The sequence below is a fragment of the Leucoraja erinacea genome, chromosome 8, assembly GCF_028641065.1.
Source record: "Leucoraja erinacea ecotype New England chromosome 8, Leri_hhj_1, whole genome shotgun sequence".
In the NCBI taxonomy this organism is placed as follows: domain Eukaryota; kingdom Metazoa; phylum Chordata; class Chondrichthyes; order Rajiformes; family Rajidae; genus Leucoraja; species Leucoraja erinaceus.
The window spans coordinates 50,649,959-50,677,052 of NC_073384.1; the positions used below are offsets into that span (position 1 = coordinate 50,649,959).

Below are 27,094 nucleotides of genomic sequence, written 5' to 3' on the forward strand. Positions count from 1 at the left end.
GGGCTCTTTGCCATTCTGTCGTCTGGCATCAAGGCCAGCACCACCAGGATGTGTGACAGCTTCTTCTACTCCCTGGCTGTTAGAATGATGAACACCCTGCTGAATGATGAACACCCACACTCACCTCACCTAAAACACACACATGGGCTGCACATGCACCTTACATCAATATCAACCACTATGCACCTTGCAGACCCCCGTGAGGAACGACATTTTGTTCAAATGTATACATATGTTCGAATGACAAATAATAATAATAATAATAATAATAGTTATTATTATTATTATTATTATTATTATTATTATTATTATTACAATAATCCACGCCAATACAAACAAAATACTGAAAGGGCTACTGGAATATTAAAGGAACATTTGTGAATCCTTGTGAGATGGACAATGTGGTGTGGCAAAGGTTTCTAGGATGACCTCTTGCCTAACTTTATCATCCAAAAAAAAAACTATTGTCAGGGAGTTTGTAGTAGAAAATAGGATTTCAAAATCCAACCTCATATCCAAAGGTGACGTGTGGCTGGTATATTGCTCTGGGCCACCTCAGTTACACTGATAACACCAAGCTAACAGGGGTCATTGGGGAAAGTCACAGGATGGTAGTAAAGAATCGGCAGCAAGGACGGTGAATGCAATGCTGACAAAGAGGGCTAGAATACAAGAGTAGGGATATAATGCTGAGATCCACGAGAGATAGTGCATATTCCACATAGACAGTGCAGGTTGAACCGAACCTGGGTTGCTGGAGCTTTGAGTCAGCAGCACTACCTGTGGCAATGTGACGCAGACCCGCGAGGGACAGGATATATTTTTGACGGCATGTGGCTGGAAAAATGTGGAGATTCTGTCTGATATTTCTCGACTCGTGGGCCCCCACCTATTGCCTGCCTCTTTTAGACATGGTGGAATATCTAACCTGGTTGGGTTTTGTTGAACGAGTAAATGAAAAAGCAACAAAGGAGTTTCTGGCTGGAGAACAGTGCAAAGGATTTCTCACTTTGATCAATAAACAGGTGCTGGTTGTTGAGACTGATAGACAAGCTTAGGCATAGTCAGTGAAATGCTTTACCTTCCTGGGAAAATAATAAAGGCAATGAAACATATATCTTCTGTCATTAACTGCTTTCATTTGGGCTGCTTCATCTTGAGGTATAATTGAGAGGTGTTAGCATGTCAAAAATCTGTTGGCTTTGCTCTAATCAGATAGATTATTGTCAGCATTTCAAAACATTGTGTGCTGGGTGCATTCGGAGGTGGCAAGTCATTTAATTAATGCTTTAAACCACGTTTTATCTTCAAGGTGGATTGCAGCTTCAGATAGGCTATTAAAACGATTAGTCTTTTGTCTGCATTCATCCCTTGCAGCAAAGATCTTTTAGATTTCTTCTTTGACATCATTTTTTTCTCTCTCCTTGCCCAGTTGTTGCACAGTTCAGAGATTGAATTAAATGTAGATGCAACCAATGCTCGATAATCCAGGGTGATGAAAGACAGCATGGATACTGCAAAAATAAGGATAATGCAAAACACATTAACTAACCAAAAAGGCAGTGTACTCTATTGTACATTATTCTTTAAAATAATCATAGTCATAGTCATACAGCACAGAAACAAACCATCTGTCCAACTCGTTCATACCAACCAAGATGCCCCATCAAAAGTAGTCCCATTTGCCCGCATTTTGCCCATATCCATCTAAACCTTTTCCCTCCTTTTACCCGTCAAAGTGTCTTTTAAATTAGTTTAGTTTAGTGTAGTTTAGTCTAGAGATGCAACGTGGAAATAGGCCTTTCAGCCCACCGAACAACAATCGCCCCTACACTAGTTCTATGCTAAACACTAGGGACAATCCACAGAAGCCAATTAACCAACAAACCTGCACATCTTTGGAATGTGGGAGGAAACCGGAGCACCAGGAGAAAACCCACACGGTCACAGGGAGAACGTACAAACTCTGTACAGACAGCACTCGCAGTCAGGATTGAACCCGGGTCTCTGGCGCTGTAAGGCAGCAACTCTACCGCTGCGCCACTGTGTCGCTCCTCACAATGTATAGCTGATGTTTATCCATGACACTTGTGGCATCGTTTGCCACTGAGAGATGCAGCTCAGTGTAATTGGAGTTGTCCAAACAGAGCTGCACCATGGGTAACATAATGCTACTGAGTCATAGAAACATAGAAACATAGAAAATAGGTGCATGAAGAGGCCATTCGGCCCTTCAAGCCAGCACCGCCATTCATTGTGATCATGGCTGATCATCCCCTATCAATAACCCGTGCCTGCCTTCTCCCCATATCCCTTGACTCCACTAGCCCCTAGAGCTCTATCTAACTCTCTCTTAGATCTATCCAGTGATTTGGCCTCCACTGCCCTCTATGGCAGGGAATTCCATAAATTCACAACTCTCTGGGTAAAAACGTTTTTTCTCACCTCAGTCTTAAATGACCTCCCCTTTATTCTAAGACTGTGGCCCCTGGTTCTGGACTCGTCCAACATTGGGAACATTTTACCTGCATCTAGCTTGTCCAGTCCTTTTATACTTTTATACGTTTCTATAAGAACCCCCCTTATGTCATGTCTCCCACTACTCCTTTATATTTGCTCAATGCAGTTTACTGCTTACCCTATTTCACCCTGTGGAAGCAACTCATATCCATGTTCATGCCAACCAATGTCCAGCCACTATTAGTGTCTGTAACTAGAGCGGCAACTTAGCACAGCTGGTAGAGCTGCTGCCTCCCAGCACCAGAGATCCGGGTTCAATCCTGACCTGCTGCTATGCACGGAGTTTGCACATTCTTCCCTGTGACTGTGTGGGTTTCCTCACACATCCTAAAGATGTGGGGCACTGTAGGTTAATTGACCTCTGTAAATTTCTCCCTACTCTCTGTCTATATATCTGGAGAACATGGACAGGTGACATTTTAGGTCGGGACCCTTCTTCACCCGTCACCTATCCATGTTCTACAGAGATGCTGCCTGACCCGCTCATGTTGGGAGTGGATGCGAAATTGGGATAACATAGATCTAGTGTGAATGGTGTTCGATAGGTCAGTGATCACAGGGGCCTGCTTCCATGCTGTATCTTTCAATCAATCGATTCAATTCAATCAATTTAGATCTGCACCTCCATCATTATTTTTGCACCATTTCTCCCCGGGCATGCTGCTGAAACATTAGAAAAAATGAACTGCCGAAGTAGGTTTGCAAAGGGCACAAAGTGCTGGAGTACTGAGCGGGTCAGGCAGCATCTCTGTACAACATGGGTTGGTGATATTGGGGTTGGGTGAAGAAAGGTCCCGACCTACAATGTCACCTGTCAATGTTCTCCAGAGATACTCAGTTACTCCAGCATTTTTTGTCCTTTTCTGCTGCTGAATCAACCTTTGTTGCTATTGCCATTTATTCATGTAACATGTTTGTTCCACCATCTGTTCAGTGCGAGTGATTTCACCTTTCTTCTGGCTTCTTCATAAATTGCATTATAAACTGTCAGCTTTTTCCAATAAGATTCCCAATTGGTTATCTTTCAAAAATGCTTTTGTGTAGCCAAACCATTAGTTTATTTTAACAAGGTCCATTGATTGGATTACAGAGCTATTGCTATGACTTTCAGTCTCTTTCAACATTCTCAAATGTAACTTTCTTTTCAATGGTCATTAAAGCACACATGTCCATTTACAGGTACTTGCAGACATGTTGACAGTATAGCATGACTCTCCAGGATGCACTGTTGCTGGGTAAATAAACATGAAAGGCTTAATGACTTTTTGATGCACTCTTACTGCATTCTCCGAATGTTGACTTTTCAAACCTTGCTCCAAAACAGCTACCGGTTAATTAAGAGTTGATTGTTTTCAAATAACTTGCCTCACTTTAAATGGTCTCCTATTTAAGGGATTTTAAAGAAGCTCTGGTCAGATGTTAAAGTTTAGTTTAGGGATACAGGGTGGAAACTGGCCCTTCGGCCCATCGAGTCCATGCTGATCATCGATCACCCCGACACTAATTCGATGTTATCCCACTTTCATATCCTCCTGTAGGAGGAAACCGGAGCACCTGGAGAAAAACCCACATGGTCACAACGAGAACGTATAAACTGTGTACAGGCAGCACTCGTAGTCAGGATTGATCTTGGGTTTCTGGCACTGTAAGGCAGCGCTTCTGTGCCATCCAAAATTACTTGTTTCCTTCAGATCCATTGACATTGTGGGAAAGGCATATCCTAGATTAGTTTCAGAAAATGTTGATGTATAAGGGATAAAGTTGCGATCTGTCTATATTACTTTTAATATGATAAATAGCCAAATATGTATCATGTGCCTTGTATGTGCTGCATTTCTTCATTGGTCTCTCTCAATACCGCTGACGCTTTGCTGAACTAGTTTCAAAGGTCTCATTAAAGTTATGTAATCTTTTTCTTCATCCCTTCCAGTACTTTTTTTTAAGCTATCTTTGTCAGATCGTCCAAAGTCTTCAGATCTTTTGTACTGCACTCTGCTACTTAATAGTTCAGTTGCACCATGTGCTTTCGTACTGAATTGGATTTGTAAGTAAATCCAATAAGTAGATTAGCCTTTTATGAAAACTGCCTCATTTCGCTGATACTGTCCACTTTGTGAAACCAGGCTTGACATGGCGAAATTCGAATTACTTGCAATTTCATCCTAAATATCTTGTACGCACATATATGATTCCAAGCTTTACTGCACATGGAGGACTTGTTCAAAATGGAAACTTTTAATTGAGACACAACTGTCATTAACCCTAACACTGATTGAAAAGTGTTATCATAAGTCTTTGAGGAGTGAGTCCAGTGTTAGGGCTAACAACGGGTGTTATCTGTATGGAGTTTATACGTTCTTCTGTGGCGCATGGGTTTTCTCCGGGTGCTCCGGTTTCCTGCCTCATTCCAAAAACGTACAGGTTTGTAGGTTAATTGGCTTCGGTAAAAAAATTATTAATTGTCCCTAGTGTGTAAGATAGTGCTAGTGTATGGGGTGATCGTTGGTCAGTGTGTACTAGGTAGGCCGAAGGGCCTGTTTCCGCGCTGTATCTCTAAATTCTAAAGTCTAAAGCCCAAAGTAAAGAGTAATGTGAGAAGCATGGTTCTTCATTGGTTGTGTGCCATGGTTTTAATGTCCTAATATTGAGTGAACAAACTTCATCACAGGCCCAAACAACATACAAGGGTAAGGAGTGCCGAGCTCTTCCATTCCATTAAGCAATGTGCTTGCAACATTTCACAACTGAACTTATTGCAGCTGGTACCCTGAATGAAGATAAAAGAGAGACTATCACACATCAAAGAGAGGAATAAGGAAAAATAGATGGTGTAATCTTCCTTTTGGTTAGACAGAAGATCCCAAGTGGAATTTATCATTTTATCAATTTTGTACAGAACACCAGAAAACTCATAGGGAACTTTAATCGGATTTGCCAGACTACTTGCAATAAGTGGAGCTGTATCAATACTGACAAGATTAATTAAAATACATAAACTTCTTATCTTCAACCAGGCATGTTTAGTCTGGAAGGAGCTTCAGTTTACCAGGAAATGGTGTTATACTTTCAAAATGCATATCATTTTCAATAAGCGATAGCAAAGAATATCACATTGATTGTACCAATCACCAGCTTCTAATTCCTTAAACTACATAAAGTTTATTGCACATCATGGCAAGACGCGGTGTCAGACACTAACGTTAAGGTTAAATACACTTCATAGTGAGCAGCATATCTGCTACTGCTATTTACTGCCCTCTGTTGATGTTGAATTTAACTCTGCTGAACTTCACCATATCTTATGTTCTCATCTTTGGATTTGTTTTGGATTCAGATTGTTGTAAAAACCTCCCAAGATGAATTATTTAAACAACTATTTAAACAAAATCTTACTCAGAGACAAGCAAGCAGATATTACGACAAATGACCAAAGGTTTGATCAAAAAGGCAAGAGATGCTGCATGGCCTGTTGCATTATTTTAGTTTAGTTTAGTTTAGAGATACAGTGTGGAAACAGGCTCTTCAGCCCACCAAGTCCATGCCAACCAATGATCAACCATACACTAGTTCTATGTTATCCCGGTTTCACATCCTACACACTAGGAGCAATTTACAGAAGCCAATTACCTACAAACTTGCACATCTTTGCATTGTGGGAGGAAACCGGTACACCCAGAGAAAAACCACGGGGTCACAGGGGGAAGATGCAAGCTCCGTACAGACAGCATCCCTGGTCATGTTCAAACGCGGGTCTCCGGTGTTGTGAGGCAGCAACTCCACTGCTGCACCACTGCGCCACTGGGATTTGCTCCAGCACTTTGTGTCTTTTTTTGTAAACCAGCGTCTACAATTTCTTGCATCTACAGTGATGGAAGGCAAACAGCAGCAGATTTACCCCGATGGAGGGATAAGGATCATGTACAGACAAGTGAGATCAGTTTAACTTAGCATTGTATTCCACACAAACATTGTGGGCCAAAGGGCCCATTCCTGTACTGCAATGTTCTATGTTGTTCTATAATAATATGGTAAATAAATATAGAGAGAGGAACTTCCAGAACTGACGAACGTTGCTGGGGAAACACGGGCACAATGATAGATCTATTAAAATTGATTATGTGCATTTGGGAAGTGCAAGACCTGAGGGCTCTGGGTGCTGACAGACATATAGCAGGGCAATGATTTGAAAAGAAAAATACATTTTCAATTTGAGAGATTGCCAGACTGTGTGTTAGCACAGTTCAGTAAGCACAAGGGTGATGGGTTATTGAAACATTTGTTCGTCTAGTGTAAAATGTGATCAATGTGACGTGGAATTAACTCACTCCAAATAACGCCCTCTCCTGTGGCTAAATCGTTGCTTCCCGCCTCTCCAGCTGATGAATCCTGTTAGGCGTGGATATGTTCAATGAGCACAAAATTAGCCTCAGCCGTTGAATGCTGACAGATGGGGAAATTGGCTTGTTTTGCAAATGATGCAGATGGATCTGTTATCCTGATAAGAACTAAGATCTGCAAAAGAGGGAAGTAGAAGTAGGAAAATAATATAAACAAGATTTTTTAATGTGAATAAATATTGGAAGTAATGAAGCCAGCTTACTGCCATATCAGCGTGTGATACAGACTTCATTGCCAGCACCATCCCCAAAGGACAACGCTCTCTGGTGCATGGGAATACCATCAGCTCCCAGTGATGCACCCTACTTAAAGAGACATCGATCACAGTCATTTCATCATCCTTTGGAACTTTCTACTGACATAACTACTAGGGCGCTGACTCACAGCTCCAGTAACCCAGTTCAATTATGATCTTAGGGACTGTCTATTTGGAGTTTTAGGTTGAATGACTTGTTTCTCTGTTGTAATTTCGATGCAGTTCCACAATTGTAAAATTCCCTTTTCTGCTGTCATTCCTTTCCTAATAAAATGTTCCCGAAGTACAATTGTAACATGCAGCTTTAGAAACATAGAACATCGGTACAGGAGTAGACCATTCGGCCCTTCGAGCCAGCACCGCTATTCAACATGATCGTGGCTGATCATGCAAAATCAATATCCCGTTCCTGATTTTCCCCATAATCCTTGATTCCGTTAGCACTAAGACCTAACTATATAACTCTCTCTTTAATCCTGTCCGTTTATTCCCAATGCTCCTTATACTTTTATAGAAGTAGTTAATGGTCTTCAGTCACCATGTGAGGATACTCTCCTCCACCTTGCTTCTGCGGTCATTTGTTATTGCAAAGACATCCTTATAATTGCATCAGCACTTTGCTAAGATAGTTTAAATATCATTCAGGAATTTTAATTATGTGCTTATAAAAACAATAATAATATGTATTATTTCTACAGTTCATTTAGTCATGCTTCAAGTCAGTTTAACTTCAAAGGTCTTCAAAGAGTTGAAGGTTTTCTCCCAAAAATATTGCCCATGAACTAATATACTGGATCTGTAATATTGCACACTGAGCACCAAATATATACATTTTAGTGAAGGTTTCTACTTTGATCAGGAGCATAACATTAAATCATAATTAAATGTTTAGATCACAAATTTTAATAGATATTAATTGGCATGTGGCTGTTCTGTACTGGATTAGTCACATCTTTGAAGGTACAATTAGGGTGTTTTCTACTGCATGATGGTAATGCTACTTAATGGTACTTAATTTGTCACATGTGCTGGGGTGCAGTGAAATTCATTTTCGTATACAGTTCAGTACAAGTGTCACTATACATCTATCTAGCTTCTATCTATCTATCCATACATAACTAAAACTCTGATCTTGTGCTCTTCCGGTTTGCGTGGTTTTTCTATTTGCGCAAAAATGGTCCACGATAGCACTACGATATTTCACCACCTTACTCGCCATTCTCCTGTGCTGCAAGTGCAATAAGTTTTGTTCCATTCTATGGTATATTTAAAGTTATTAAGGTTTAAAAGTATCGAAATTCGCGCCTGCGCAGATTGGTCTCTTTTCCTGTCAGTCAGCGCCATGCAGATTGGTCTCCTCACCTGTCAGTCAATTACACGGCTGGGATGGCAACGCCCCTTCCTGCACTGCGGCCTCCCCGCCTCACTCACAAACTCCTCTCTCCTCTCCTCACAGTAACTTGTCTAACGTCTCCCCACCACCGGCGGTGGCCGCTTGGGGGCGGGGGGGGTTCAGTGGAGGCCTTGGTCCCATCTCTCTCTCCCACACACGCCCCTCTCCCCAGACCCTCTGCGGCAATGACAGTCCCGTCTAATCATCCCCCCGGGTGAAAGGCTGCGACCGTCCGTCTCCTCCGCTGCCGCTGCAGTAACTCACCATCACAGCCCTCTCGGAGGAGATCTTCTTCACCTGCTCATCAAAACTTGTGGTGCCCACCATGATGAACACCGACTCCATCACCCCCCCCCCCCCCCCCCCCCCAGCGGCAGCGAGCAGGCATGCAGGTAGGCGGGTGGGCAGGGCGGGGACGGGCCGAGCGGTGGCTGAGCCGGAGCGGGCAGCGGGAGGGAGAGAGAGTCGGGTTGCAGGGTGGCCGAGCAGTTTGCGCGGAGTTTGAGTAACTCACACACACACACGATGCAAACTGGTCCAATCGTCAAGCCAACAGGATCTAAACCAAAGCTAACAATGAATGACCTGTGGAGGAAGGAACTGCAGATGCTGCTTTTTGTGGAGGGAGGGAGTGACTGGGGGTAGGGGAAAGGAGAGGGAGGGAGGGGTGAGGGAGGGATTGGGGAGGAGGAGAGGGGAAAGAAGAGGGAGGGTGAAGAGGAGGGGGAGGGAGTGCTGGGGGATGAGAGGAAATGAGCCGCGCCTGTGCAGTTGGGGGCTATGCGTGAGTGGTGGAATATTGCATTGGGGGAGCTGACCCAATGGGTCTGCACTTAGTTTAGTAAGCACTTACAAAGCATCACAGAGGGTGCAAGTGTATTGTAGAAGTACATTCAGAGTATACAGAGTTGCCAGATATGGTGCCTTTTCATGTACCAGGTGTTATAGGTGTAGAGTTCTGACCATGGAGGCCTGTTCTCCTGTCGGAGTTGCAGGGTCGCCCTGGCCAAGTGTGGCTGTTGGTGTCCTCCACCTCCACCGTTCTGTGCCACTGCAGGCTGCGTTCAGTCTCCGAATTCCTGAAAAAAACCTGTAGCAGAAATCAGCCAATTTGTGAGCTGAAATTACTTGAGTAATAAAATGGCCATCAACGTAAATCCAACAGTGTGGCTGAGGTGTTTACTATTGCTTGTCGGATTGTGGGAGAGAATTCAGAAGCAAGGGCAGCTAGGAGTGGGTCATCTGCAGGGAGGTTGCCTCAACCAACCGCAGCAGAAAGTAGTCATGGATATGAGCTGCTTTAGGTGAGGATTGATTATAGACAGTAGACAATAGACAATAGACAATAGGTGCAGGAGTAGGCCATTTGGCCCTTCGAGCAATTAGTAGGAAGAACCGAGGGGCATCTCCCATTTTTCAACACGTTTTAATCTAATGAAGGCATCATAGAAATGGTCTAGATACACACAAAATGATGGAGTAACTCAGCGGGACAGGCAGCATCTCTGGATAGAAGGAATAGGTGACATTTCGGGTCTGATTTACTCCAGCATTTTGTGTCTAGCTTAGGTTTAAACCAACATCTGCAGTTCCTTCCTACAATATAGAAATGGCCTAATTGTTTACAGATGACCTGATGATGTATGGGATTTGGAATCTTCCATTAAAATACATAACTTGCAGCTTATAATGGGAACAGACCCTTTCACTGCAGCAGCTTTCATTTGACTGGGGCAATTCCCAAACATGTGGACGATTCTTCTGTTAACCAGTGTTCACACACAGTTGCTTTCCTGCAAATGTAGCTTCTGTCAAGCAAGGAAAATAGTGGTGTAGCCCTTTGAATTGTTCTTCTATAAGTTTGCCATCTCTCAATGTTCCTGTTTCTGTATTTTTATCTGAGAAATACATGTAATACAACTGCTCCAAACTGCTTCAATCCCTCTGTGTTAGTTTAAGCATATTTTCACCATGCAGGGTTGTCCTGAGTACAATATATATTTTGTTGGTCATAAATCATTAATAGCCTAATATATATCATTAGGCCAGCACGGTGGCGCAGCGATAGAGTTGCTGCAGTACAGCGCCAGAGATCCGGGTTCGATCCTGACTAGGGGAGCTGTCTGTACAGAGTTTGTACGTTCTCCCCGTGACCTGCGTGGGTTTTCCCCGGGTGCACCAGTTTCCTCCCACACTCCAAAGGCGTGCAGGCTTGTAGGTTAATTGGCTTCTGTATAAATTGTAAGTTGCCCCTAGTGTGTGAAATAGTGCTAGTGTACCGATATTGCTGGGCGACACGGAGTCGATGTGCCAAAGGGCACTGTATTACTCATCTAAACTAAACTAAAAGCCAATATCCAAATATAACTTAGCAACTGTGAAAATCTATTAGAATATATAACTGGGTCCATTTATGTATAAATGAAAGTACAAATTTTCTTTGTTAAAGTCTTTCTCTTGGTTACACTTCGAATTACACACAGAATTTCAGTCAAATTATCAAATCTACCCGTTGATTTTTTCGAATGTTTTTAATGTTGCACTTTTCAAATCACTACCTTTCACATTCTTTTTTTCCGAGTTAGAAATATTTTCTTGACCTTGGTTCTCATTGTTTTTCCCTTTCAGCAACTTGAATCTATAACTATTGTAGTTTCTTAGTATACCTTGAGGTAGTCTTTAGGATTAACCTTACCACCCTTTTATCCCTTATCTTTCTACAAGGTGGCCTTTCAAGTGTCTCCTTTCAGTGCTAAAGTGCTCCATTTGTTCCATAATTCAACCTTTACTGCCATTTCAAATCCAGGAATGGAAAGTAACTTCACACAGGGTGCAAAACAGACAACGTGGTTCCATAGGTTCCTGCTGGACCCAATTATCCAAACACTGAATTAAACTGTAGCCAAATATTTTTCTTATTATTTTACACATTAGGTTCAGAGGTAAATTTTGAAAATATAGTGTGTGGCACAGTGGTGCAGCGGTAGAGCTGCTGCCTTAAAGCAGCGGAGTACCGTGTTCGATCCTGACTATGGGTGCTGTACTTTCTGTAATTTGTACTTTCTCCCTGTGACTGCGTGGGTTTTCTCCGGGTGCTCTGGTTTCCTCCCATACTCCAAAGAGGTGCAGGTTTGTAGGTTAATTAGCTTCTGTAAAATGTCCCTAGTGTGTAGGATAGAACTAGTCAATGGTTCAAAGATGCTTTATTTGCTGCTCTTGTTTGGATGATTGTAGGCCGTAGGGCCTGTTTCCATCCTGAATCTCTAAACTAAACTAAACTGAACTGAGACACACATGCACAAAAGAATGTTGTGTGCCTATCTGACACTGCAACTCAAAGATTCTGCATCAAAACCCAACGACTGGATGCAGCCAAACATAATAAATTTAAAACAAAAATCCATCATCTGAAGAGTGTGTGTTAAATGAATGGATTAGCAACTAGAGCTGAGGACCGCTCTTAGAAACATAGAAAATAGGTGCAGGAGTAGGCCATTCGGCCCTTCGAGCCAGCACTGTCATTCAATACGATCATGGCAGAGCATCCAAAATCAGTACCCCGTTCCTGCTTTCCCCCATATCTCTTGATTCTGTTTGTCCTAAGATATAGCTATTTAACTCTCTTGAATACATCATTTGTAGACATGAGTTTAAATCTTACTATGACAGCGGGGAGGTTTAAATCCAAGGAATTAAGGAATTTTGAACTTTTTTAAAATATAGTAATTTTGGGCATGGTAAGCACTGAATTGTCATTAAAACCCACCTGGTTCATAATCATCGTTCATAGTAGAACCTACTATTCCTACCTAGGCTGCCCTTTTGCTGAATTCAGATGCACCAACTTGGGTCTAGATTGCGATTGGCATTTAATTGCTTTCTTAGTTCAGGGCATAAATGCCAGCAGTTGCATTATGTTTATATCCCGCGGCCAGGAGGAAGGATCGATGGGCATGGCCTGTCAAGTTGGAGCCTCCGAGTCACACCCTGCTCGTTCCTCCGAGGACCAGAGAGGATGATGGACGGAGCCGGCAGACACAAGACCAACGGCCGGTAAGAAAGAGAACTGTGGTCTTACCTTCCACGCTCTCAAGGTTATCCCTGGGCCACAAAGGCTGAAGATGGCTGGGCAAGGAGAGAGATGACAATTCGCTGGACAACCAGGATGGAGGGAACGACTGGAGGCCCTGCAGAAGCCTGGTGCTCACCTGGAATTGTGCACCGCTCCAGAAGACCAAGCGCATGGATTGGAATGGACTTTGAAAATGGTCCCAAAACGTGGTGACTCACATGCGGTCTCAGTGAACTATTTCTATGAACTTAGTACTAATTGAGGATTGTGCTTAGGTATGGCAATACTTTACTGAACAGTATGAAGTAAAATCATTTCACTGTTCATCTCTACATATGATAATAAAGAACCATTGAACATGCTCTTAAAAACACACTATTTAGTGTAATAATATGCATTTATTTAGCTTACAAAATATCAAAAGGAGCATTAGAGAGAAAACCAGTGTATGGAACTTATAACTTACCTAATAACAGAGAGGAAGAAGATTTTCCCTCAGAGGGTCTGCGAGAAAGGTTCCAACCTGAAATGTCATCCATTCTTTTTCTCTAGAGATGCTGCCTGACCCGCTGAGTTACCCCAGCACTTTGTGTTAACCTTCAGAAGAAGCTGAAGAAGCTGTTCCTGAGTCTGGTGGTGCGCGTTTTCAATTTGTTTGATAAATTGGGGTTTTACAAGGTTTTTAAAAATTGCCCGAGGAAGTTGGTGAGGAATCTTCAGAATAAGGCCAGTAAAGGTGTTGCCACCAGTGCTAAGCCAAAGGAGGGCAATGACATAGGTATGTTACAATACTTACCTTCAGTGGCGCTGCAGTTCTGCCACTGGCCATGTGCGCGATTTTGGCGTCTTCGGGGGGGGGGGGTTAAAACGTGTTTTTCTCCTACCTTGTCCTGGATTATATTTTGTTGGAGTGCAAGATTTTGCTGAAGAATTGTTCCGATAGCCGTTCTGTGTATTTTTTTTTAAATCGCCCGACAAGTTCAGCGTTGGAGTAATTTTAAAATCAGCTTCTAAAGCCGTCAACACCGACAACGGGGACGGATTTCACGTATGGGACAGGTAAAGGAAAGCCATTTATTTTAAGCATAAAAGTGCGCCTTAAGATGCCTTTAATTCACATTTTACGTTGCGAAACGGTAATTATTTCCCCAAACGAACCGGCAGTATTTTTCCTGCCGATATGGGGGTTTAAATTCATAGCAACCGCAACGTTCCAAATGATCGCGTTCCAGAAAAACCCACTCGCAAGATGATTTAAATGGCCATTAATTTACAGGTATTAAACCTTAAATTCCCTTCATTTGGCCTATAAATCCATGACAATGAGATTTAAAAATTATGTTATATTGTGAATTCTTGTGTGAATGTTATTTGGACACTTAGGCTATTTAAAAAGTTAATCTATTCTTAAGAAATTGATAGATGTTTAGATCTAGTAATTGAATTTTGTAATTAGCTACAATTAGGTAACTAACTAATTATATGTTTTAATTTCAAGTCATCTAAGTAAGATTGTTTCATATTTGTTTCAGAATGCTTCAATCTATAATAACTGAAAATTTCTTTCAGTTCTCTTAATTTTTAAGAATATTATGGGCTTTTGACTATCCTCGATCACAGCTATTGAGTTAAGTCAATGGAAAAGCAATGCTAATTTCCGAGTATGAAAATGGCCATAAATATTTTAATACTAAAGATATGAAAGTGAATTAGGTGTCAAATTAAACTTCTTTTTATGCTTTATCTGATGGGATAAATTGCAGACTTGATTTTAAAAATCTCAACATTTTGTAACATTGCTACAATGACAGCTACAGAAAGGGTACATAATACGCAGTATTGCGAAATGTATTTGCTATGTTGCTTAAACAGTGCTAGTTTATACTACAGCAGCAAAAACGCTTCTGTTAAAATGGTGCTTTGTGTGATTTTTCACAAATTTTGCGAGATCAGGTGGAAGAGGTCCCATTTTTATTTGCATAGTCTTTGTATCGCTCTGTTAGCTGAAAGGATCCTGGTGATTAGTCAACATACTACAATGGCTACTTGTTTGCCTGTACTTTGGTGTACCACTCCTTGAGGCAGGAATCAATTACAGCCATTTTTTCTCTACATAGAATAAATATTTGGACATTGTTTGTAACACTGATTCAACGCAGAGCCACACTGGAGGAGTCACATCCAGTCAAGACTTTTTAACCTCCAGAAGCTGGTGCATTTTGTGTCTTGTGAGAATGTGGAGATGTTTATTCCAGCAGTCAGAATGAAAAAAGATCTTTGGCAGTTGAAGCTACAGAGAGCAGACTTGTTATGACAAAACCAGGCAGACTTCATGAACTGAAGTGGAAGAAGTTAGTTGTTTGTACCTCAGCTCGAATGGAATTTTTTGCCAAGTGGCAAATGCATTAGCAAGAGCGGAATAAAAAGATCATATACCCTCGGCCACCATCTGTGTACCGACTACAAGAGAAAGCTTTGACGGGAAAACAAAATAGTTATCACTGATTTAATTTGAAGAGATGGATGATGTAAACTGCTGCATTTTTTTTTATCACAATTCAGTACAATTGCAGATGCCCTTGGATTGGAAGTCAAACTGAAAATATTGTCTGAAGTAGTTAAATGAAAAAAAAGGCATTAAAATATGAAGTTGAATGAAACACATCCATGTCTGGCAATGACAGAAGAAAGGGTCAATTTTCCAAATGAGTCACAGAAAATATTGATAGTCATTACAAAACCGGAGGCCATTCCACTCATTGAATCCTTGCTGCTTCCTCATGAAGCAAACTATTTAGTTTAGTTTAGTTTAGTTTAGTTTAGTTTAGTTTTGTTTTGTTTATTGTCACATAAGTGAGACTTCTTGATAATGCTGATGGCCTTGATCTTTATCTGTAGCCCTGAAACATTATCTTTCCTCAAGCTAATCAACTCCCTTTCACAAGCTCTGAATGATTCATTTTCCACCGGCTTCACATAAAACATCAAGAAATATTGTGATTCAACCATATTTATGCATTTGAATTGTCATAATTTCTTAAATTATTCAATATTTGTGCATTACGCAGATCCCAAATGGCTAAATCCCAAATTACATCATTATTTCATTTGGGATAAAATGTCACTATTTTAATGAATGGAAAATCATGACCACCTGCTTGCTCACATTTGTTAATATATATCCTCTGTGTCATCCAGCAATTTAAATGTTTAATATTTAACTTGCACTTTCTGTTCGTCAGACATTATTTGCCAATCTTTTACCTTTAAGGAATTGATTTCCAGATTATAACTTGCTTCTTAAAATAATATATTTTCTTCTCACAACTCTCCAGGTAATTTTGCCATTTTTTTTAATAGTACTTTATTGTATTGTATATCTTTATTGTCATTTCCTGAGTATTCGCATACCCAGAGGAAACAAAAAAACGTTTCTCAACCAGTGTCCATTCAGTGTGCATGAAAAATAAATAGAAATAAAAAAATACATGTATCATGAACAAATTTAACACTCTACTAAACATTCAACAGGCGTTCCGACCGGCAGCGGCACAACAGTGGCTCTGCTGCAGTGTGTCCAGGTTGGGGGTTTGTGCGCGATACTTGGCAGGGGGCAAAGTCCGTTTAGCAGTCTTATAGCCTTATAGCCTTCCCTATATTAAGGGAAGTAATTAGGATTGACCAGAAATGTATTTACCTCTATTGTACAGAATTCAGATTCCGCTTCAGACTCAAAGAGTTGTGTCTAACACAGTGAGTCAGGCAGCATAATTGGAGAACATGGTGACGTTTCGCAAAGTGTGGCAACTCGCAATGTCACCTATCCACGTTCCCAGAGATGCTGTCTGACCCGCTCAGTTACTCTAGCACTTTGTCAGTAGTAAGTGCACATTTCCCATACTGCCTCAAAGGAGGCCCTTTCAGAGCAGTCTCATCAATCCCATTACTCCACTTATTTCACTTTGACCTCCTCTCTCCCATTTGCATTAACTACCGTCTGTTCTCCTACCACCCACCTGTCCCTGAGCCAGCTTACAGCAGACAATTAACTTACCAGCAAGCACACTGTTAGTGTAGGAAGGAACTGCAGGTGCTAGTTGATACCGAAAATGGACACAAAGTGCTGGAGTAACTCAGCGGGTCAGGCAGCATCTCTGGAGATATTTATCACCAATCCTTTCTCTCCAGTGATGCTGCCTGACCCGCTGTGTTACTCCAGCACTTTGTATCTATCTCTGACCCATTGTTGGCTGTGGAAGATTGCTTGGGCAGCTTACAACCCAGCAGTCTGAAGAATCCCCGAGATCTGAAGAAGAGTCTCGATTCAAAATGTCACCATTCCTTCTATCCAGAGATGCTGCCTGTCCCGCTGAGTTACTCCAGCATTTTGTGTCTATCTCCTGTGGTATGAACATTGGTTTCTCTAAGTATGCTGTTAGGATGTGCAAGGAAGCCAGAGTACTCTGTTCTCTGTCACCCTGGGTAAACGCCACCAGAACAATGTTGAAACTCCACACAAACTACACCAGAGATCAGCATCAAACCCAGCCTATGTTGGAGCTGTGAGAAAGCAGCACTACCTGCTGTGCCTCTCTGCCGCCTCACATACGCAATATACTTCAGAGGGAAGTATTCATCCAGAAGTAACCACTTCAAGCACTCTGAGCCTGGAATGTTCAGACTGTAAGAATATTTAATTATTTTCCGATAGGGTCAGCAAAGGTCACTTGCTCACTTAATGACATTGCATTAGCAGCAACCAACAGTGCAATGGTTTCTGGCCATTCTAATGACTTTCCTCCTGCTGGTCTTTTTAGCAAATGTCAATAGAAAGCCCCTGGAAAAATGGACAGAGCAAAGGGTTTTATTAGCTGAAGCTTATTATCTTGCATCTGATAAACCCTAATTAGTCTTATTAACCATTCTGTCTAGCTTCACACATAAAAGTGAGAAAGTTGGCAGTAATTACTGTGAAATGCCTTTGCTTTTATCACAGCACCCCTGCTCATCCAGCCAAGACAAAAACCCCCTTCCAGGCCATTCAACAAACCTTTTTTATATAATGTTGCACCAGTTAGCCTCATTTGCAATTCAGGCTTCACAATAAGGGACCCTGACTGGGTCAAGTAGGCTCAATTGTCCTGTGGGATTACTGTAGGGATTTCAAACTGTAAGGCATCTGGATCACATGTCCAGCTATTGATGCTTCATATCAAAAAGCTTCTCGGGGTTAAAAGGAAAAGATGGTTTCAGTCAGCGTGTAGAAGAAAGGCTGTGAGCAGAGTTCACAGAGGGGTGTAGAGGTTCCTGCGTGGTTTCTTTCAAACTCATCCGTCCTCGACCACTTAAGGATTGAACTGTGATTGTCTATACGCTCAGATCTGAAGGCTTCAAGCAGACCCTCGGTACATTTAAAATGCGTTTGGTTTTAACTGTAAAATTACCCCTACCATGCACTGTTCATTGTCTTCAGTCATGTGAAAGTGTTTCTGATGTGCTCCATTACCCGAATGTCAGATTTTTTTTGTTACCAGGGAGATCTGCTGTCGGCAGATTACGGATTCATCTTCAGTCAGCTAATGCCTGTACATTGCCCTTGCTTCTGCCCTGCTTCTTTAGGCTTAGGTTTAGGGTGAGACTTATTATTGAAGAAGATGGTGAAACTGCACATCAGATCCCATACCCATAACATTTAAATACAGAACCAATTACGGTTTGCCAGACCCACAACAAAAATAGATCTCCAATAAAGTTGCTCAGCATGGTAGCGACTATGTTCAGTTTGTATCATCAACTCAGAGAGTGCTAGCATGTAAACAGGCCATTTGGCCCACCTTGTCCATGCCAACCACGGTGTGATCCTATTTGCCCGCATTTGGCCAACAGTCCTCTAAACTCTTCATATACCTGCCCAGATGTATTTTAAAAGTCAATGATACATTATTGTCACTCTTTGCTATACAGTGAATACAGTGAAATTCTATGTTTTTCATACAATTCTTTAAAGTTTTACTATATTTATGTACAATCATACCTGTACAAAACAGTTCTGACATAGAATCTTTGACTTCAAAAGCAAAATACAGCATCTGCAAATTTTTGTTTTGATTTTCTTTTCAGAATCATCATCACACTCCTTGTTTACAATTTGTTTCCTGAGGCTCACAGACGCATACAGTGCAGGGACAGGCCGTTCAGCCCAACTCTGTGGTGGTGGGGCGGGTGGGGGGGAAGGAACGCGACGCCGAATATTTCCTCGTCCTGCTACCAGGAAGCCGCTGAAGGACGGTATCCCCTGAGCCGTGCCCTCTTCCCCCACATAACATCACACAAAAAAAACCCACAAAAATACCTTTTTACAGTAATCCATGCATACCAGCTCAGGGGACAGGCCGTTGGTCCATGCAGACCAGGATGCCCATCCAAGATAGTCCCCTTTTCCTGCTGATGAAAATATGCAATTATTCCTATTAGTTGATATGTAAATCCAATTGAATGTTTCCAATTATTTAGGAAAGTTAGTCATAAATTACACTCTGAGCTGGCGCAACAGGGATACACTGTTAAGAGTCAAGAGCCACCAGTTATATCACACTTTCACTTACAATACAATACAATTTATTTGTTGTCATTTGAACCCAGAGGTTCAAACAAAATTTGGTTTCTGCAATCATACAAACAAGAAGAAGAACCAAGACACAACACAATTTACACGGCACCCATCACAGTGAATCTCCTCACTGTGATGGAAGGCAAAGTCTTATCTCTCCCCTGCACTCCTCATTCTCCTCCCGATGTCAGAGTCAAAGCCCCCGGCGGGCGATGGTAAATAAGTCCCGCGGCAATTGTAAAGCCGCGCTGGGCGATGTAAGGCCCCACTCCAGGTTGTCCTCAACCCCGCAACTCGGGCAGGAGAAGTCGCCATTGCGGAAGCCCCGAAAAGCGGTCTCCAAGCAGGGACCCGCGGGCTCCCGGTGTCACCATCCACCAGACCGGCGGCTGGAGCCCCCGAATCTCCAGGGTTGGGTCGCAGCAGCTCGCCACCACAGCTCCCTCCCGCTCCGAACTCGGCCAGCTCCACGATGGTGGGTAAGTCCGCAGCTCCGTGACTGGAGCCCAAGGTCGTTCCAGTTGGAGGCCGGAGCACTTCTCAGTGCTGCCAAGGTTATGTCCAAGATAAATCAAGGGAGTAAGGAGATTCAGTCAAATAATTGAAAGATTCTCCAGAAATAATCACATCTGAGCAAAATATTTTACAGGACGGGGATATCATGTTGTTCAGATTACCAGATAAAAATCTGCAATCACCCCCTAGCTCATTTTCCAAGCGTTTTTTCTCTTGGTAAAATTATTGTGAATTCAACATTTAATCCACAATCTGAGCATGTATTCTTAGCCAATACATTGGTGTAAGAATGCAAAAATTGCATTATCTTTTTAATGGGTTAGGATTTGAGAACACGTGTTTTTGCAGGTGAATTGGCAAACCTTATATTCTACTTAATTAATAGTACTTTATTGTCATCAATACCTAGGAGCAGTGAAATTATTTTGCATACAATTCAGTAAAAACCTTACTATGTGTCAGCACAATAACGCTTAAGCGCAAGAGTGTAAGAATAGTAGATTACACTGAAGCAGTACACAAGAGTAGCCATGTTTGCAGCGCCATGTAACATCCTAAAATCGAGAACTGGAATTTTCAAAGAAATGTAATTGATAAGTTCCTTCATTACTGCTTGTGGGATTGCATTATGTGTGTTCAGATACTGGATGTATCTGTGCAGAGTAAATGCATTTTAAGTTATATTTATTGGTTATGACGTATTTCTGAGCAAGTCTGAGAAATGTTATGAGGTGCTAATGATAGCAAGTTCTTTATCTATCTCTCTCTCTCTATCTCTCTCTCCCACACACATTACTTCTTCTATCTGACGTACAGAAAACATACAGCCATGCCTTATGAATTTCCCCCCTATAGTACTCCAAATACGCAAGCACAGTGGCAGAAACAATGAGAAGGTTGAAAGTAAGTCTGGCATAGTTGTATTTTTGTTTTTGTATTATGGAACAATTTTTGGTGTTTATTATGGTGTTTACTGAGTACTATGTTCACATACCTGTTGTGCTGCTGCAAGTAAGAATTTCATGGTTCCGTTTCAGGACCTATGACAATAAAACACTCTTCCCTCTCTTGACTATCACAAATGTTTTTGCCTCATCTCTTTCAGCTTTCCCATCTGGACATCCAAAATACGAGTGCGGGCAGGGAGGTGAACTGAGCTGCCTTCCGTGCGTTCTACCGGTGATACCAGTAATTCTAGACGCCGGCAGGAAAAGGCTGATTGCCCCCCTCCCCAGTTTAGTTAAAACAATTTTTGTGCAAAACTGAGGCATCAAGCTGGCTGTCATATGAACAAACATTAAAAAAAATAAGTGACAAAATGTCATTTAATCCCACAAAACCTTTCTTTCAGAAGTTGCAGAACTGCTCTGCATCAGTGCTGCAGCAATTCCCCAGGGTAATCAAGCTACACTCAAGAATATACATCTGATTCAGATTCCGAATACTTTATTCTCATACTCACTAGGGTGCAGTAAAGTTTCTTGCTCACATCTGTCCCTACATGATAACTACTAGCCTGCAGCTTTCAAAGGATATTCTGCTTCTGAACTTCCAGATTATTTCATCATCTGCATCTGCATTTAATGCCTAGACCCATTAATTGTATCTCAAATAGGTGTTTATCCGACTCCACTCTAAAATAAGACTATTCAACACACTGCCTGTCTAATCTGTCAGCTGTACATATATTGTTTCAAGAGTAACAACTGGTGCGGAATGGCGTTGAATGTATTGTTAGAATGGCAACTTGGATCTAGTTAAGAGATACAGCATTGAAACACCCCATCAGCCCATCGAACCCAAGTTGACCATCAATCACCCGTTCACGCAAGATCTATGTTATCCCACTTTCACATCCACTGTGGGCAATTTACAGAGGCCAATTAACCTGCAAACCCGCACATCTTTGGGACATGGGAGGAAAGAGGACCCGGATGAAATCCCTGAGGTCACAGGGAGAACGTACAAATTCCACACAGACAGCGCCTGAGTTCAGGATCGAACCCTGATTTTGCTTTATCTGGTGCTGTGAAGTAGCAGGTCCACCTAGCTGTGCCATCATGTCCCCCTTTTAGAAATATATGAAAAATGTTTCAAATGAAGCATATACTGTATCTGGAGCAAAGCACAAAGTACTGGAGTAACACAGAAGGATCTCGACCCAAAACATCAGCCATTCCTTCGCTCCATAGATGCTGCCTCACCCGATGAGTTTCTCCAGCATTTTTGTCTACCTTCTACAGAACAATAGTTTAGTTTAGTTTAGTTTAGTTTATTGTCACGTGTACCGAGTTACAGTGAAAAGCTTTTTGTTGTGTGCTAACCAGTCAGCGGAAAGACTATACATGATTACAATCGAGCCATCCACAGTACAGATGCATGATAAAGGGAATAATGTTTAGTGCAAGATAAAGTACAGTAAAGCCTGATTAAAGATAGTCTGAGGGTCTCCAGTGAGGTAGATAGTAGCTCAGGACTGCTCTCAGGACTGTCCCTTGAATTTGGAGGTGTGTTGTTTCACACTTCTATACCTCTTATTTATTTATTTATTTATTTATTTTATTCTTTATTTCGAACAGAATAAAAGAATAAAAGCAAGTGTGAAACAGCATACAAAAAATAAAACGAGAATATTTATAGTGTCATAAACAATATCTATAAATAAATGAAATCGTATGTCCGAAAAGGAGCAGGAAGAAGCCAAAGCTTATTAATTCCCACCCATTATTCAACTGCTTATAATTATCTTATACAAATTTAGCAGCTATATGTACTCCATCTGTATACCAGCAGCTATATGTACACCAAATTATTTACATTTATACACTAATCAAATATTTACAAAGCCATACAAAGAGAGAAAAAAAGAAAAGAAAAAACACTCATATACTATACAGTATCTTATTCATATATACAACCCATCACCCTATAATCACCCTTCCCAATACAATCAGTATAACAAATATCCCACACAATCACCTATCCTCATCCCAATATCCTTTTTAAAAAAGTGTTTTTGTACATCTTTTTAAACTGAATTATGTTTGTGCTAAGTTTTATCTCCTGTTCCAGACTATTCCACAAATTCACACCACAGATTGCTATGCACATACTTTTAAGAAATGTTCTGACATTGAGTTTTTTTAAATTATTTTCCCCTCTCAAATTATACCCACCCTGTCTTTCCATAAACAGTTTTTGTTTTTTTCTTGGAAGTAAATTATTTCTTGCTTTGTACATGATTTGCGCAGTCTTAAATTTAACCAGATCGGTGAACTTCAGTGTATGTGACTTTAAGAATAATAAATTTGCCTGATGGGAGAAGGGAGAAGAGGGAATGACCGGGGTGAGACTATCCTTGATTATGCTGGTGGTCTTGCTGAGGCAGCGTGAAATCTAAATGGACTCAATGGAGGGAGGTTGATGATCTGGGCTGTGTCCACAATTTCTTGCGGTCTGGGATGGAGCTGTTCCCAAACCATGCATCACACATCTTTGATATAAACCAGCGTCTGCAGTTCCTTCCTAATATCACCTGCCTGAGTGGCCTCTTCCCTTGCCTGCAGTGTGGAGAATATGTTACTCTGCACAAATATGAAAATGCAAGGAAACTGTTTTGGCCACACAACTGAATGTAATGGAATGTGCCTCTGGTGTGATTTTGATCTTAAAACATAATATCGTCTAAATTTCCAACAGCTTTGGGTTATTTTAATGGATTAAGATGTACTAGTTTAATTGAAAATTGCTACTTTCCCGTTATTTATAAATGGTGCAGAATCCACAACCAGTTCTTTGTCAGTATTTCACTCAGCTGTTGCTTTTATCATGCATACTGAAGCAGTCGCCTTGGAGCTGATAGTAACGTGACAAATCTCTACCCTGAACTGCTGTTCTTTATAAATCAAATTAGGGAGGCAAAGCAGTCACAGGCCAAGCTCATTAATCTTGGAAGTTTACAGAAGAGCAGAAGTAGAAGGCTATTTGACATAGAGTGCAACACCATTCAATTTATTGTGGCGTGGCCTGGAAAGTTACAGGGCATAGAGTTGGCAGCAAGTTCTTAAACAATTCACAGGGAACATTACCAGACCTTTAAACAGTCAATAAATAAGGAGGAAATAATGAATAATACTATGACCATACATCATCTCAGGCAAATTTTATTGTAAACACTTTGAGTCCAGTGGCAAGGCATTTTTACCCAAAACAGAGGTATATGAAGAAAGACACAAAATGCTGCAGTAACTCTTCATTGATAACATGGAAAAGTAAACTTTTGGGTCGGGGCACTTCTTACTACTGCATTTTGTGGACTTTTGTGTAAGCCGGACTGGGGAGAATGGTTCTGACCCAAAACGTTGCCTAACCATGTTCTCCAGCGATGCTGCCTGAACTACTAAGTTACTCCAGTATTTTCTGTCTTTCTTTGGTATAAAGCAGCATTTACAATTCCTTGCAATTACAGAAGGATATGAATGTAACTACTCTAGCAGTACTTATCAGTTGACCTTCAGACGTGGTAAAACGGTAGCAGTTATTTGTTGTGTGCGTGAAATATTTTCAAACTAAATATCATCTGACAAAATCTAGCGCACATGAAAAATGCAAAGTTGTCACAAGACTAAATGCATCTTCATTCTGCAACCTTTCAATGGCTGTCTTCATTTGTCACTCACAGTTCTTCCACTTCAGATTTAAACACACAGCAGCCGCACTGACAGGGCAGAAAAAGAGGGAGGAAGCATTTTGAAAAATCATCTGTCCATATCTTCACAACAACCAGAAGTGCCAATGGGACTATGTCCCGCAATACTTGTGCACTGACAAAGAAGGCTGGAGATTGAAGAATATCCAGGAAAAAAAATATTTAGAGGGAAAATTCCCTTACGACAGATGACAACCACATTGACGCAGATTGTAAAAGCAATTGATAGCTCTGCACATGTAGACATTGGTAAAATGTAGCTACACAAGACCTCTTATCAATGAATTTCTGTAACTTGGCACAACACCTGGGGAAGACTAGCTCCATAGCTCTGGTCAATGAAACACCTGAATTAACCCCTGAGCCAATGGTTTACAACATGAGGCAGCCACAGGGACACTGTTCTCCTAGCAGCACACATAGAAACATAGAAATTAGGTGCAGGAGTAGGCCATTCGGCCCTACCGAGAGCCTATGGCTCTTTTGAAGAATCACTTCCCACTTCCCACTTCCCATTCTTTCTCAGTTGCAACATTCCCAACACTCTTCTACTCTCTTGGGTGGAACAGTGGCGCAGCTGGTAGATCTGCTGCCTCAGAGCGCCAGAGATATGGGTTCTATCCTGACCTCGGGTACTGTCTGTGTGGAGTTTGCATGTTACCCCTGAGACCACGTAGGCTTTCGCTGGTTCCTCCCACATCCCAAAGACACTCAGGATTGTAGATTTCATTGGCCAGTGTAAATTGCCACTGCAGGGAATGGTTGAGAAACTGGGAATAATATAGAACTAGTGTGAACGGATGGTTGGTGGTCGGCATGGACTTGGTATGGCCTGTTTCTGTGCTGTGTCTTTCAATCAATTTGCCCTTATTGGCAAATTTATTCATATCCATGACTCTCAACATACTTCAGAGCCATTCGATAGAGGTTAGCAGCACAAATATTCTCATTTATTAGCCTGAAGGCTACTTAGAGTCCAATCACCACCAGACTCGATCAGACCAGATAACACAGCATCAAGAGAGGATTGAGCATGAGAACTTTCTGATCTGTCAAGCTTGGTATCAATAAAGAAAACTGATTAATTTATCAGTTAATCTGCTGAGTCACTGGGAAAGCAACTAGTTCATATGTTCAGAAGTTACAGGAGCAGAATTAGGCCATTCGGCCCATCAAGTTTACTCCCCCATTCAATCGTGGCTGATCTATCTTTCCATCTCAACCCCATTCCATGCCTCCCCATAACACCTGACACCCTTACTAATCAATAATCTATCAATCTTTGCCTTAAAAATATCCATTGACAGCCTCCACGGCCATCTGGGGTAAGATTTGGTTAAAGAATGCATGCACTAAGCGGTGGATGATTTGTTTAAAGAATACATGTACTAATATATTTTATACATGATATAATATTGCAATGACTATTTTAAATCATGTAAATCATAAGGGTATGCCACAGAAGTGAAAATAAGCCAAACTATCAATGTCCCGCTGTGGTATTTATGTGGGCACATTATCACTGTACAATCGTGCCATAAACAGTACGAAGAAAATATGAAGAACATTGTTTAGAAATGGTGGTGATTTCACCTCAGGCTTGGAGCCATAACATGTGAGGACTGACAGAATCACAGAAATATTTTTTTCTTTTATGGAAGCATATTCAAACGTGTCCTGAATCTGATGTGAAACTTTGGCCGGTAACCAAGAGGAACACAGGACTGCACATCGTGTTCAGCTGGAAGTTGAAATGTGAAGCTTTTCACTATCTTAAATTCATCCATAGGATCTGGCATCTTTAATGCTGCCTTTAAGATAAGACAAACAGGCAATCAGAGAAACAAAGCAGTCTAACGAGACAGTAAGTCATAAAATGGGAAGCAAGCCAATGTACAGAGGGGAACAAGCACAAAGAGGAGATACTTTGTTTAGAATCTGACTTGAAACAGCTGGAATTTTTGCCCAGAAGATATAGATTATATCTCATAATATGAACATATAGAAACTTGAAATCTAAACAGAACTATTAAAAAAAACTTGGAGGACCTATATTCCCACAGGATAGAGAATCTTGGATACAGTTTTTCATCCATTAAAACCAAGGAATCAGAAACTGCTGGCTGTGCATGAAGCAATTTTTAGATAAACTACTGTTACTAATTAATGCTTCTGGTGACACAGGTTTAGTTTAGAAATACAGCATGAAAACAGGCCCTTCTTCCCACCGAGTCTATACCCACCATTGGTCACCCATTCACACCAGTTTTCTGATCCACTCCCAACAAACTCGAGGCAATAGTTACAGGGGCATTTAACCTACAAACCCACATGTCCTTGAGATGTGGGAAAAACGGAGCACCCGGAGGAAACCCAACACTGTCTCAAGGAAAACTTGCAAACTTCACACAGGCTGCATCTGAAGTCTGATTTAACCCTGTTAAATCTATAAAAATGGCCATAGAAAAAATCAAATAGAATGTTACATTAGCAAAGAACTGAATTAATTTTACAGCATGTAAAAGTCAAAGTACTTCATATTAAGATATAGGGACAGCCCAATCCATGGGAATGAATAAAGACTCCAAGAGAACACTGGTAGTGGGGATAGCCAGCTCCCT

At 41.3% G+C, this 27,094-nt stretch overlaps 1 long non-coding RNA gene across 1 annotated transcript; it reads right to left on the reverse strand.

Annotated features, from left to right (window-relative positions):
- Positions 1-322: 322 nt before the first annotated feature.
- On the reverse strand, positions 323-22,310 carry LOC129699682 (uncharacterized). The gene is made up of 3 exons (XR_008723910.1): positions 20,760-22,310; positions 6,846-7,032; positions 323-1,514 (listed from the first exon to the last, which is right to left on the reverse strand). It is a non-coding gene; the product is annotated as an uncharacterized LOC129699682 (long non-coding RNA).
- Between the last annotated feature and the right edge of the window lie 4,784 nt (positions 22,311-27,094).